This window comes from Corvus hawaiiensis, chromosome 5 (assembly GCF_020740725.1).
Source record: "Corvus hawaiiensis isolate bCorHaw1 chromosome 5, bCorHaw1.pri.cur, whole genome shotgun sequence".
NCBI lineage: Eukaryota > Metazoa > Chordata > Aves > Passeriformes > Corvidae > Corvus > Corvus hawaiiensis.
In genome coordinates, this window is record NC_063217.1 from 66812160 (window position 1) to 66828230 (window position 16071).

Consider the following 16071-nt stretch of genomic DNA (forward strand, 5'->3'; position numbering starts at 1 on the left):
AAAGAGAAAAAATATGGGCTTCTACAGGTCTCCAGCACAAAAAGGCTTAATACAACTCCATAGCTGGAAGCCAAAGCCAGAAAAATTCAAAGTAACTATTGGGAAAAACCTACCAAGAAAAGTAATTCATTTTCTACCTCTCAATGTCTTCAAATGAAAACTAGACATCTATCTAAAAAATACACTTCAGTCAAGCACAAGCTATTCTATGCAGTTCCTGAATACACTGGTGAAAAAACTGCAGTTCATATAAGATCAAAATACACGCTCACTGGTCAAGCTTAGTATAATATTTTATATATATTATATATATATATGTAGAATATATATAATATTTATAATATACCTAGTTTCAGGAACTATGTATGTGTAATACTAAAGACAGTTCTTTTGTTTCATTTTCTTTGTCATTAAATGTTTTTTACTCATAACAATCCTTATTCTTGGAAACCTTTACAAAGAGAGACTCCCCCCCCATAGTGATGTTTATGTTCTTTCTAAGGCTCTGCTATACCATTTCTTGCTGTTAACAGCCTCAAAACTATATATATGTTTTACACTTCAACTTAATTTACCTGGGATTTTTTTTATTCTTTTAAATATGCCTTCTGCAACTTTGTTATTTGTGTTCAAGAATAAAACTTGAATGTTTCTTTTTAACAGTAGTGTAAGAAATTCAGGTTTTTGTTGTTCTGTTTGATATTTCTATTGCTTTCCACCCTCAGAAAGAGCTACAGCATTTTCAAACCATTATAATTCTTTTTCCGTGACTTGCAGTTCACCCTATAATTCTGTTTCCAATTATATGATGTGTAAAATACATACTCCACAAAACGTGTGAATATTCTCAGCTCTATTACAAACCAATCTAACTTCTTTGGTATTTCTTTCTCAGTACCAAATGTATTATTCTCAAAAACTCCTTGGGATTGTTACAATACTATGAGTCTGAACAAGGCAACAATTTTCTCTTTTATCCACACTTCTCAAATGCAAATGCATAAAGTTCTCGTAGACCATTCTCCTGCACAGTGCTAATTTTGGCACACTGGTGATGTGGATCATCTGAATTTCTCATTTAATGTAAAAAAGCTTGATCTGTTTCTTTGAAAGCTTTACACCTTTAGATTGGTTGGAACTTCAATTATTATTATTTTTTAAAAATAATAAAGGATCTTAAAGAATACATTTATATTTCACGCTGACACCATGGAATATTAACAATAAAAGCTCAGTCACACCTCTGATCAGTCAACCACCTTTCTTCAACTGCTTTCCAGGCAGTGCTGCTACTTCCTGCCAGTACAGCAGCATGCATATCACATACCTGGGAGCTACTGAGTGAAAAGAGTTTCAGTCTCTGCCAAACCAATAGAAAAGTCTAATCTTGACTGAATTCCATAATTGTCCAAAATAGCGTTATTGAACTGTTCTTTGTTCACCATGCCTTGGATGTTCATAAAGGCATCTAGGCATGCTAGAAGCCTTAGAGAGGTAGGGGTAGACTTTTTGAGTATTAGTCGTCATCAGCACATTAATTAAGCAACTTAACCACAAAGTTCGACTTGCTTGCTTTTGTGCTATCCAAATGTTTCCACTTACTCAGGAAGGAGATAACTATTTGGAGAAGCATGGTGCAACATTTATTGAAAAAATGCGGTGTAAACTTAAGTTCATCAAATACTTGGTCACAAACAACAAAAATTATCAACTGCAATCACAGATTCTTGTGCTCCTACTCATATGAAATACAGTTCATTATGAGTGGTCCCTTGAAGCCAAAAAGATCCATGGTGAAGCAAACTGACACCAAATCACAGTAAAACTACCAGGAATAGGAATCATAAAATGTGCTGAGTTGGAAGGAACCCATCATTGAGTCAAGCTCCTGGTCCTCACAGGACAGGTTTGACAACTGACAAAGTAACACAAGTATTTCCTATGCTAATAGAGGAATTCTGTATGTGCTGTGTGAGCTTCAGTAGAAAGGTGACAGCTGAGCCTGTGAGGTTTTACTCTGTATTATCAGAACGAACTATGCCTCTCTGCAGGTGACTTGGAAGAGTTTTTTTTCCTCAGTTTCTCCATCCACAGCCTACACAAAACTTGCTTCTCAGACACGTCTAATGCCTAAATATTTAATACTTCTATTACTACTGGTGGTGTTGTACTATGACCTCTGTAATGACTGAAATGTGCTGAATAAAAGGAGCAAATTGTGACTCATGATTTGATGAAAATCCTACTTTTTGCTCTTCATGTTCACATTAATAATGACAAATTTTTCCTTCAAGATTAACTTTGTGAAATTTATTTACTCTGTGCTTTCTGATTCAAAACAAGAAATTCAAATTTTCTTTTTGCTTCAGTCACAGAAGATAAGATTATATCACCAAGTTTAAAGGAAACAAGGTGTAAGGTAGTTATATTCATGTAAAATACACCATAGTGTCAGAGAATTATAGAATATTCTGAGTTGGAAGGGAACTGCAAGAATCATCAATGTCCAACTCCTGGCCCCAAAAATCACACCATGTGCCTGAGAGCAATGTTCAAAAGCTTCTTGAACTCTGCCAGGATGGTGCTGTGACCACTGCCTTGGGGAGCCTGTTCCTGTGCCCAACCACCCTCTGTGTGAAGAACCTTTTCCTGGTATCCAGCCTAAACCTCCCCTGACACAATATCAGGCCGCTTCTGATAAGGCTTCCTCGCCAGACCTTTCACCATCCTCGTGGCTCTCCCTTGGACCCTCTCTAATGGCTTAATGTCTTTTTTATGTTGTGGCACCCAAAGCTGCCCCCAGTACTTGAGGTGAGGCTGCCCCAGTGCAGAGCAGAGTGGGACAATCCCTTCCCTTGCCTGGCTGGCAATGCTGTACCTGATGCCCCTCGGGACAGTGTTGGCCCTCCTGGCTGGCAGGGCACTGACTGCACTGAATGTGCTGACTCACATTCAACTTTCCATTCGCCAGGACCCCCAGGTCCCTTTGCACAGTGCTGCTCTCCAGCCTCTCATTCTCAGTCTATATCCACAGCCAGGGTTGCCCTGTCCCAAGTTGCAGAATCTGGCACTTGTGTTTCTTAAACTCCATCATGATTGCCCGTCTATCTAATTTATCAAGGTCTCTCTACAGTGTCTCTCTGCCTCTGAGGGAGTCAACACCTCCTCCCAATTTAGTACCATTGCCAACTTCCTTAGTATTCCTTCAAGACTGTGTCCAAGACATTGATGAAGATGTTGAAGAGAACAGGCCCTGAAATGGAGCCCTGCAGAACTGCACTAGTGACTAGTAGGGTTTACTTCTGCCTTCAGGCATCTCAATGACTGAAATCAAACTGCTTAAATACTAGTGAGGAACAGGCAAAACCAGTAGGCTAAAAAAAATTTAAAATAAAGATAAGTTTAAAATTAAATTAAAACCTGTGAAATTTACTTGGTTCTGATTTAGCTGACACATATACATAAAGATTAACACGTCTACTTCAGTAACTATATACAATAAGACAAAGTCAATCTTTACCAGGATCAGAGCCAACATTAGAGAAATTACAACCATATTTTTCTCTTACAGTACACTAAAAAATTTAGATTTGTCATAACTGAGAGTATTATCTGGATTGTGCTGCCATTTAACAGATGAAGGGCCCACATGTAAATATTAAATTGGTTAAAAGAGGTGTGTCTTGGTTTGAGACAAATTTATGAGGAAAACATCTTAAATGAATGTCCTCTGATAGAAGACAAGTTTCAGCAGCCCCTTCCCCACCAGGTTTGGAAAGAAATTCCTTGGAGGAAAGTGGAAAAAACCTATTTATTTAACAAGCAAAGTGCACGCAGGCATGGAAAACGAATGAATAATGTTACATAATGAAACCTCTGGCTGTGGAGAAGACCTGGGAAGATTTTCAAAGTCCGTTGTGGGTGTGGCTCTCTCCTCTCTGAAGCTGGGGTTCGGTGTGTGCCCCTCTGGGCCATGGTGTAGGGCCTCCTGGTGATGTCCTTGTGTTGCTGAACAGTCCAGAAGAGAACAAGAAGCCAAAGTCCCAGGAAACTCCTTGCTCCAGCTACAAACAAGAAGCTAGCTAAAAAGCAAGAGAGGGTAACTTCCCTGCCACAGAAGATGAGAGCTGAGAAGCAAGAGAACAAGTTATCTGTGTTTTTGAACACAGCACCAAAGGAATTCCACTGCCTTCCCCCCTCCTCTCTTGGATCTGCCTTAAAGGCACAGAAAGGCACAGGATTCATGTCTGGGCATAGAGAAGGTGATAGGGGATACAGCATCATAAAGTCACCACAAGACACCACTTACAGAGCTAAGCAGCCACAAATTCTGAAAACTCAAAGCTGTTTTTTACATTTAGAAGAATACTACCTACTGGACAAGGACATTTTTTTAACATGAAAGATTCTATTTTATATATAAAGTATGCCACTGTATTAAAAGGTTACTATGCAGTGAACAGCTTCTTTTTCATCAATTGTAAATATCTAATTTACTATCCTAAGACAAGAAAATAGATTTGCCTAACTCATATTACTAAAATGGACTTCCACAAAACCATTATAAAGATCACTTTGTTACCTTAATATCTTACAGTGGTCACAATTTTAGTGTAAGAAAGAAGATTAAAGATGGATTTTGTGCCCATTCTCTATATAGCTAAATCCCTAAACTAATGATTAGAGTCATAAGAGCTGCAGTCCATTAGCCAAACGCCATAATAAGGGGCTACCATCTTGATTATATAATATTCTTAGAATGGCTGGTTATAGAAGTTTAGCATTTTAAATTGATGAACACCCACTGTTTGGTAACTTTTAATGCCCTTCCAACAGCACTATTTTTAAAACTGTAAAATACCATGAGTTTCTAGAACCTTTTTCTAATTCAAAAGTCAGTATTGGAACTTGCATTTCTGCTGAAATAGGGACAGGTTTTGAAAAATTAATATCTGTAGGAGTTTCCAGAGTACTATTAAAGTACTGTTGTAATTGGAAGACAGAAATCAAGTTCATTTGAAAACCTCTTTGTAGATTATTAACATTACCTTTAAACAAAAGAAAAATATTCTGAGACAGTGGGATGGTTACTGCCCAGCTGTACAGAAATGTGTTCCACCACTCCACAGAGATCTAAAGTCATTGCTGCTTTGCTGTAGGAGGAACTACAGTGACAGGTAGACATTTCTAAAGTCCTTGTTCATTCATTATTTAGCGAAAACATTTTCCAAACTTCATTAGCATATGCAGAAGCACCATGCAATCCATATCTTTGGATCCATCAGGATAAGCTACCTGTAAGGGTAATCAGGTATGTGGCAGTATTACCAAAAGGCAAAGGGGGCACTGTTCTCAAGGCTTAGTGTGCCACTACCATCAAACCACGGAGATAATTCTCGTAAATTTGTTTATTCTGGTGTTTATTTGTTTATTTACTATGGCAGGTTAATAATTTCATAAAAATACCTTTGCATTCATATTCCTGTAATTCAGTTGCTTAGAATCACCAGGAACATTTTCACAAAGCAAACACACAGAGACAAGGTCTGATTCTTTCTTTCTTATTGGTTCCTGTTGTTATCCTTTCTTTAAGGTGCTGGGTTTGATCTTAGATAATTAGGAAAACCTTTACCAAAAGTAATTAGAATAGTAGGATGGTATAGAAAGGAATAAATTATTTAAAGCAAAATACAACAGACAGATGCATAAACAACTGATGCATTTCCTTAGGTATTTTCTCAAATTTAAAAAAAAAAATAAATAAAAAAATTTTTTCACGTTTTCTTATTTTTTCCATAGGCATTACTAACTATGTAATACAATGTTTCAGCTATTCACACTGCAGTTACATGAGACAGCAATTTAAAAGCAACCAAATAAAGCTGATGCCTTTGTTCTCCTTTCTATGCATTCAGCTGTGGGTTAGGCCAGGAATGACAAGTTGTTGGTAGTGCAACAGACTAATGGCTAAAATATTTGTGAACCCATCTAGGATAATTTTTTTAAAAGCAGTACACTGTGATCACCAGGTGATGGAAAGTCTTTTCTTTGTGGATGCAAACATTGATGATAAGAGGATGAAGAGGAAAGATTCAGGGCATGAAAAATAAACCTCTTTGCTTCCTCTTACAGTAATTAATAACAATAATACCTTTTCCAAATTACAAACCAAATTTGAAATATATATATGCAGGCTTTTCTATGGCATCACTTACTTCTGTCTCACAGTACACCTGAACACAGCTCTTCATTTTCAATCTAATGTAGCAGATAGGAATGCAGATACATGGTTTATTGTTTTAAATTAAAATACAAAGCATATTGTACAACATGTGTTCATAATTTATTCACTTCAAAATTATTATGTTCCAAATATGTGACTGAAATCTGTAGAAGTAAAGAAAATGAGTCATATGGATGAGTCCCATATAACTAAGAATTGGTAACTAAGAACTGGGACCAAAGCTTTTTCTGGTTTACTACTTGAAAGATCTGAATAGTTTCTGGCAGTTTTAGCACATCATTTGTATCTCAGTTGCATCAACAGCATCAAATCTCTGCCTCATTTTACCTTAGCATAATATTAAATAAAAAATGAACAGTAGAAAATACAATTTTGATTGAAGAGTATGTCTGCAGGAATTTTCAAAACAGTTACAAGAATGTAGCTAAAAATTTGGCATTCAAACTGTTATGAAATGGGACTTATCTGCTTCTTGGGTTTAATATTTTTTTTTTTTAATTGCTATGTATTTTTCATGGAAAAACCCAAATTGTTGAATTCTCTTTCCTGTCAGACCACGTTTCTTGTCCTGAAAAATGAGATCCAAAGGGTTTTGCATGAATAGGGGTTAGAGTTATAGCTTACTATTTTCACTATGCAGACAATGCAATAATAGTGACTAAAAGAAAGCATACAGTTTTGGTAGAACATAAATCACAAGTGCTACTTGTTATTTTAAAACAGTTAGTACTGAGCACAGGATGAAAAGGACTATAAAAATCCACCAAAGTTGTGGATGCATGCAAACACACCTGAGATTCTAAGTTGATATTAGGATGGTACTAGCAGTGTAACATTCTGCAACATCTGATGAACTTAACAGAATGTAAATTTAGATAAAGCAACAAGAAAACCTATAGTTATACTCAATCAAAAATGTTATTTGGAGAAAAATTATGGGAATTCCTTTTTTTAGCTATTTAAAATTGGAAGGGAGCTGGAGAATAAGTTAAAAGAAAAACCCTGTACTGAGAAGTAATTGAGGAAGGATACATTGACAGGATGACAGATCTGTTTGTGTCTAATACCTGGGATTTCTAAAGCACAGTCAATATCCTGCAAGAATGTGCCACTAATGCTTTGCAGAATATATATTAAGTGTCAGGAGACAGTACATATGTTTCATTATGTAAACTTCTTTTTTTTTTTTTTTTTTTGTTCCAATGACCAACTGAGCTTTGTGAACAGCTGATGAAGTCTGCAATCAATTCCCAAGTCCTGGCTTCTACTCTTCCCTATAGTTTTTCAGTGCTTGAATAGGTTTTACTAATTTCTACTTCAGAAGCTTTGCAACTCCACTTCTCCTAACCAATAAATACATTCCGAGGATTTTTAGGGGTCTTGTAACGTTTTAAAACAAGCCAGAAGCATGCATATTTACATCGCTTAACAAATAAATTTCTTATGTTTTACATCTTTCTGGTGCAAGACAGGGCACCACAAAGGTTAAAAATCACAAGCCCTGACCCTTATTAATGTTGGCATTAGCAGTAGGAATGGAACACACAGAGTTGCAGATCATTCTTTCACTGCTTCAGAGCATATAGAAATGGGTAGAGATTCATGATGATTTGCTAGATCAGCATCAGAGCCATTTAGCTGTAAAATCTCTCACTGGGTTTATACACCACTCTGAACACAAAAATCCCCCCTTCTTTTAAAAGCCTACTGGAGGCATTTCAGAGAAGAATAGCCCCTATGCTATGGAGACAGTATTCCAGACTTTATCACAAGTCTCAGGCTATTTGGCTTTTTTCTTTCTCAATAATTCATGATACTGGAGTTCTGAATTTACATGACAATTTCAAGTTTCAGTTAAAAGCAAAGACATGAGTTTCATAAGCAAGGAGAAGAGTATTAAAACCAATATTAAAATGCAAAGACCATATTTTCCAACATGCTAACCAAATCTCATGCTCCCTTATTGATAGGGCAGGAATCATTTATCATTTTAGCATTCATGGAGAGAATGTGGTAACATACCCAACAAACAGAGCAGGACCTTATCACTAGTTACAAAAGAAAAAAAAAAAAAAAACAAACCCAAACCAAATTTTTTAATGGAGATAGGTGTCTTGAACAATTAATTCTCAAGAGTGTAATTTCCTGTATTTTAGAAACTTACTACTATAGGCATTGATGTAGGATGTAGCCAAACAGCGATTCTGATCAGATTTGAAACTTCCTGAACTCACACTGTTATCTCCATTTGATTTCCTACAGCTGGTCTGAAGAGGAGTAAAAGAGCTGATTAGATTGGAGACTGAAACATTTTCAGCAGGTGGAAGTAGAGAGCAGAAAAAACTCTATGCTTGTTTGCACAGAAGGCAGGCAATTTTAGGGGTGATCTCTTTTTGAAAAGCTATGTCAGCTCTTGCTAAAACCAAGAACAAAATCTAAAAACTAATTTACCACGGTTTTACTACGTTACATAAAGTCTGTGAAAGACCTAGGAAATATTTTCATGAGAACTGTCCAGTAGGACAGCCCCTATTTAAATGCTCATGTCATGTTTTCCTCTTTGTCTCTGAAACAGCATTACTTACAGTTTAAATTATTACCTGTAAAAAACCCCAAAAAACAACAACAACAAAACCCCAAAACAAACAAACAAACAAAAAACCAAAAAAAACCCACCCCACAAAAAATAACAAAAAAAAAAAACCAACAAACCAACCAAATTAAAAACCCAAACCCACCAACAAATTATGTTTCACATTGAAATAAGATCCCCCTACATGGCTCTAGTACTCAGTCCTATAGCAAGTGGGACCCAGTGCCTTAGAGCACTACACAAAGTCCTCTTTCTGGAGAGGACAAACTGCCTCAAGAGTGCTGACTTACAAAGAACATGATGCAATGCCTTAATCAATGTACGTGAAGCCTTCTGCTTCTTTATGTTGTCACTAAAATGACATTATTTTTCGTACACGTCTTTCTTTACTGTGTCTCTTGGCTGATCTGATACTGGAATTAATCATTTGGCTGGCAATCAGTGGACAATCACTTGTATGATACCTTACTTAGTCATTCCTCAAAGTCAAGTCTTTGAGACTTTGGGAAAGTTTTTGAAGTTTATTAAACCACTTTAAGGCATTAATAATTCCCTTTGTTGCAAGAGATTTGCTTCTTTGTTAGCATCCAAAGAAAAATACTGAAAATATTTACATCTACAAATATCATCTCTAATAGTTCAAAATCAATCCTATAATGTGCATGCATGGAGCATTGTATAAAGCACAATTTCCCCTACTTTTAACTGTTTTCTTTTGTTAATAAACCCAGATATTTATTACAATTTTTCTACGAGTTTAGCAAGTAAACGATACAAAAGACTCTGTAACTCCAGTCTTAAAGTTATTGACTAATTTCAAACTACAGGACTCAGTCCTGTATTGTCATGATTAAAAATATTAGGTACAGATTCCAAGCTAAAAATATTCACTCAAGCCAAACATTCTGGTCCACGTTAATGTTGCTTCTTTACAATTTCATTAAAACTTAATTGAAATAATGTAAATGGAGCAGCCAAAGCTACAATAAACCACTCTTTTATTTTTTAATCTAGTCTCTATCTCCAGTTGAGTGAATCAATTTAGAATATTAAAACTGAAAAAAAACTTAATTAAATAACTCATGTCTATTGTCTTCAGTTGACAAAAGCAAACTAGCAATGAATCAGTTAATCTAAGCACTTCTGCCCACAAAAACGGTACGCCAATAAAAGCAATGTGAACACAGAGATTTTTTCAGCCTTATGGTACAGATACACAGGGAGGTGAGAAAAGCTAATTCACTCCTCTACTTTAAAAGCAGCAGAGTGATGTCATCACAAGCTTTTTCTTGTAAAACACCCTCATGTCATAAAGATAAACTAATTCTCCTCAGCCCCACAAGTCTGCATCCAGACATCTCTGATATCCAGCATGACCGCAGAGGTTACAAAAGCAAATGAAGACCACAGTGAGTCCCTCTTTCATACAGTAAGAAATAAATGTCCTTTTTATTTATAAATGAATATCCCTATTTCAAGCTTGTCATTTTTTTCAGTCAACTTATATATAGCAACGCAAAGTTCGCATTGTACAAGACAGGCTGAGGCTACAAACATGTAGGGCCCTGGTAAAACACGAGACACCAAATACTTTGGAGAAGGAATGGGAAAAACAAGTCTCTTTTACTCTCCAGACTTTTTGAAAATTGGAAGCATGTGCATGGAGGCAGGTCTGCACAGCTCATCAGAACCCGGAATGTATTCCTTTGCTGGATGTTTCCTGCTGTACTACAGGAGAATCCCTACTGTGGAGGCAGTTTGTATTGCAAGACTGGCACGGCAGCCATGCAGTGCAGAGCTGCTGTCAAGTTGGAAGTGACACTGTGTGCCTCTACCCTCAGGGCAAGTCAAGAGCGGTGCAACTTTCATCTCTGCTAGCAGACAATTCTGCCTCGAGGGCAGGCTTCTATCTTTACAGCGGGTATTTTTTCATGTCAGCCCCACAGCTCAGGATCCAAAGCCCAGCAAAACCTACAGCCTAGAGTGACACAGCTCTGGCTGCAGCAATAGACCCAGTCCATACTGTGCCTCCAGGTAGGAGCTCTGACCACCTTTTTTTATTTGTTGCAATGGTTTAACTTCTTTTTCCATCAGAGTTCAGTATGTGGAGCTTTGGCTGAAGTGGAAGATCAATTTTTATGCCGATAGCCCCTCCTGGCAGACACGATGTGCCTACTGGAGCAGGCTGACACACCAGGGTGGGCATGGGAGCCCCACTGGTGGCCAGGAGGTTCTGTAAGCCCTACAGCAGAAGGGCTGCACTGCCTCCTTCTGGGACATGATCATCCAGCTGGTTTTTTCAGTGTCAGCAGCCCTTTCCTTGGAGAAGTTGCAATCCGAGTTTGGAAGCACACTGGCAAATGACACTTGGCATGCCCACTGCCTGCAGGGCAGATACTACTCTGGAAGCAGATGTGTTTCACATCACAGGGATGACCCAACTCCCCTCTTCTGGCAGAATCGAATTCCCACTCTGGATCACTATCACTGTAATTTCTGCTTTTCAAGGCAAAGCTCGCACTGCTAAGCAATTGGCACTGCAGGTACACTACAGCACTGGAAGGGAAATTTGGAGGCAGTGTTGTAGTGCTTCCCTAGAAACAAACAGTGAGACTCATCTGTGAGAACTGGTGAAACTAACCCATAAAAAATCCACGACACCAATCATATAAACTTAACCTCACTGGGGGAAAGGACTTCAATGAGGACCACAGCCTATTTCTGCCAGAAACATCATTTTTAAAAAGAGCATCACAAGAAACAGAGCTGCTTCTGCAGAATGTGTGGAACCTCATGTTGCATTAGTTAAAACCTTATATTTTCCAAGCATGTCTTAAATTAAATATAATACATTCTTTGCCAAAATACGATATTTTTCTTTTCTAAACCTCTGACAAATTCTTACATCTTTATTCAAACTACGTGAAGTTTAATCAATTACATTGATTAAACCACACCATCTGAGGATGTAACAGCATCTATTTGCCTATAAAAATTATTTCTATAAATACACATATTTACAAACACGTGTATACCTACATTTAAAGTAACAACTTGTAGCAACCCCAGAGATAAGACAATACTTGAAATGGTTGAAGTTATGGTTACTTGTGACCGGTTTTAGTGTGTTACAAGTGTTAGAGCTGTTAATGTTTTGCTGCATGATCTGCTGTTTCAAAGCCACAAGGACATGATCTAACTCAATTATAACCCACAGCTGACCTGTGAAGCTGTATTAGCTGAACTTACAAAAGAACCACCAGTACCGCAAAGTAACTCAGTACACACGGGTCTGATTTTCATGGTTCATGTGTCATGTTTCACAGGTCATGGAGAGAACTCCAAAAGGAGATTTTGACAGGCTGAGTACAGTGTGTAAGATTAATAGAGCAAACAAAAACAAAATAATGCTTTTCTGCTTGCAAGTACAACAGAGAAGTCCATTCTTTTAGAAAATCTTTATACATCACAACACATCCTTCTCAATGGAAACAAACACTTTTCCTCCCAGATGTACTGCTTTTCTCAAACCACATAAAGTGCCATATATATTACTGTTGTATTGTTTGCAACAATTTTACAAGACAATCTATGTCAGTTAGTAATTTACAAAGAAATTTAAATTACTTTTAAGCACTGTGTGTAAACAAGACAAAAAATATCAAATGCCAAAAAAAATCCTTTGATTTCTTTTTTGCCCATCCTGTTGGGAAGAGTTTTTATTCAGAGGTTGGACTTGATGATCCCAAAGGTCTTTTCTGGCCTGGTTAATTCTGTGATTCTGTAATTATTTATGCACTGACAAAGTGTTCCTTGAGCTGTGGAGGCCAAATCTTCCATCACAATATGAGTGTGCTCATTGCCACTGTGAATGCTCAGATGGGCTTCTGCTCCTCAGACTATGCACCTTGTGTGTGAGCATGTGTAAAATTGTACTCAAACACCCTCAAACATTTGCATTAATCTGAGGGGGTTTAGCCTAAAGGCTTTTAAGAGAAAAAGTCAAATCCCACAACCTTGTCTAGATATAATAACACTGCACTACAACGTTTTGGCCTGAATTTGTAGAAGCACTATTTCACACAGCACTCATGGATTTCAACATAAGCAGCATCTGTTCAGTGCTTATAAAAACGAGACCATATGAATTTGTCAGTGTATGACAAGAATTCAACTCACCTTAATTTGAGAGGTCCTTTTGAGGTGCAAAAAGATCAAGAAAATAGGCTTAATTTAAACAAACGCTGCAAGACAATTCCTCTGCAGTTCCCTGAGAACAATCACTGGCACTAGAGATATTTCTCAGAAGGAAAAACTCTTAACTTATTTTGATTCTTTTCATTGAGAGTTAGCAAGAATCTGAATTTCTAACAGTGAGTTACCCAAATCCCTAGATTTAAGAGAGAATTTTATTCATCAGTTCATATATATGAAAGAACAGCTCCTGAACAGAAGAAAAAAACCCTATGATTTTTAGATATCATCAAAGAATTATTTCTGATGGGACAAGATTATTATTAAGAGATGACTTACTTTAAAAGCAGATAGGGTTTATTTTAAAAATTGGCTTACTGGAATGCTTGAACCGTACATAAAACAACGTGATACTTACAGATGTCATCCCAGCGCAGTTACTACTGTAAAACTAGAAGATAAACATTTAAAGCAGAGAAAATATATTCCCTTCTACTCAAAGTTCTTAGTAGGGTGATAAATATTTTGGAAGTGATTATGCATTTGCTAAGAGAGTTGTTTTATTGAAAGCCTTTAAGGAAGAGTATAGCTGCCCATGGATATTAAGATTCATCTCACCTAGTTTCAGACTGTTGCACTAGAGATATTAATTTTTGAGCTAACCACCCTGAGTGCTCTCTAAAATTGTCTGAGGATAAACAGACATTGTGTGTGATGTAAGTGGTCTGTTGCAGACATCTGCCTCTGATGTAAAAATTATGATAATAAGCTACTAGTCTAGTTTAAGCAAAAGCAACGTCTACAATTTGGTGGGATGTAACTTGTAAAAATGTAAAGTCAACTTAAATCCAGCAAGGCTGGCACTATACTAGAGTAGGCCTACCTCATATCTGACCTTGGTGTCGCAGCCTAGTGGGCCAGGCTAAGGATGCAGACACAGTAGGAGACTAAGCATAGACCCATACAAAATGGTACACTTGAAACCCTAATTATGGTAAAGAAGACAGAAGATGTAATCTGGTTAAAATTTAAATTTTTCAGAGTTGTGTTTTATTAATGAAGCAAAAAATCAGCAAAATTTAAAATAATTTTAAATAAATGCTAAAAATGTTAGTTGATTCTAAAAAAGTTGGGTTATCACTTTGGAAGTTCAAATACTTCTTAAGCTTGACAATTTTCAAACAAAACCTGCTGTTTTAAAAAGAGAGGTCAAATGTTTTGCTTTGCTTATACTGAACTGAAATGGTCACCATTTCCAATACGAACCATTTATTTAAATTTTTAAAAATGCTTTCCTTTTATGGGAGAAAAAAGTCACCAGGTACTTGAACTTGAAATTATTTCAAGCTCCTGTTCTGTTCAATGCTTATGTGTACTTCACAGATGCACTTTACACAGATTCACAGTATTTACTTAAAAATCCAGAAGTGTTGTCAAAAGGCCTTACATTACCTGTAGTAGGAAAAACTGTGTGGATAGTTCAAAGTATACTTTGCCTTGTTCCAAGTAATTTCCTAAAATAAATAATCTAGAGTAAAGACTATATTCTCACTAACATTGATTCAGAAATAAATTGCCATATTTAAAGGCAAGATTATCTCGATTAAAAATAATATAGGCTATGTGAATTCAAAACTTACATGTAAATGCAGTTAATCAATGAAATGTGTGAGAATGCAAGTTCAATAATATTCAGAATGAAATATTCTGACTCAATAGTTTAATTAAAGTCTCACTTGCATTGACTGTGCTTTAATCTTTGGTCTCGTACATTTACTGAAACGTCAGCAAAAGGATGATGGAATACTCAGGATAATTAGAAATAAAGTAAAAGAAAAGAAAAAATAAATAGATCCACTAAAGCATAATATATTTTTTCTTCTTGAAATAAGAAAGCCATGAGATTTTCACTGTTCCAGATTCCCAAACAGCCTCCCATGTGGCAAAATATGGTACAAGGATGGTGATGTGAATCACTGAGTACACTCTGAAGGCCCTACACACTCCTGAGTTTCTAATAAGGCTGGAGAACTAAAAAAAGAAGCTTCTTTGTAAAGCAGGTCCAGTATTCGAAGAGCCTTTGTAACTTTGCAGACAACTCCCATCAACTCTTTAATATTTTTCCTGCTAAGACAAGAAATGATACTATTCATCAACAAGACCACAGAAGACAGCAATGAAAGAAATATTGCTAACTTGATGAAAAAAATCAGAAGAAATTAGGAAATGATTGATATGAGAGGTTGAGAAATATATGCTCAGACTTCGTCAAGCAGGAAAACCTTTGGTGAGCTGAAGAGGGAGGCTCACTAATACAAAAAAAGCCCAATTCTCTCCACAGATACTGCAGTTGTGCAACAGAAAGGTTAGTAATGTGTACTCCTCTAACTCTTATATTTGGATTATTGTTGTTCAACTATACTGATGTGGTTAGAATCACCATAAGCCATGTAGCTTCAAGGCAATCACATAATCAGAATAAGAACTCACTAAATAATAATAGAATATCAGAATAATAGAACTCACTAAATCCAACCAAAAAAAAATCAAAATTAGATTAACACCGTGTGCTTTTTTTCTGAAATATGACTGTAGACTTTTAAAAGGAAAATATGTGCCTTCAAAAAAAACCAATCCACAACATAGTGAGGGCATTTCGTGGAATGGCAGAATATGCTGAGTAGGAAGGGACCCACAAGGATCCTGACCCTGCACCCAAGAGTCACACCATGTGCCTGAGAGCATTGTCCAAATGCTTCTTGAACTCTGTCAGGCTTGGTGCTGTGACCACTTCCCTGGGGAGCCTGCTCCAGTGCCCAACCACCCTCTGGGTGAAGAACCTTGTTTTGATATCCAACCTAAACCTCTCCTGACTCAATTTCAAGCCATTTCCTCAAGTCCTGTCACTGGTCACAGAGAACACATCACTGTCTGCCTCTCCACTTTCCCCTTGTGAGATGTTGGAGACCCTAATGAGGTCTTGTCCCCTCAGTCTCGTCTTTGTGCCCAACCCATGAGCCAGTTGCTCACCCATCCCATA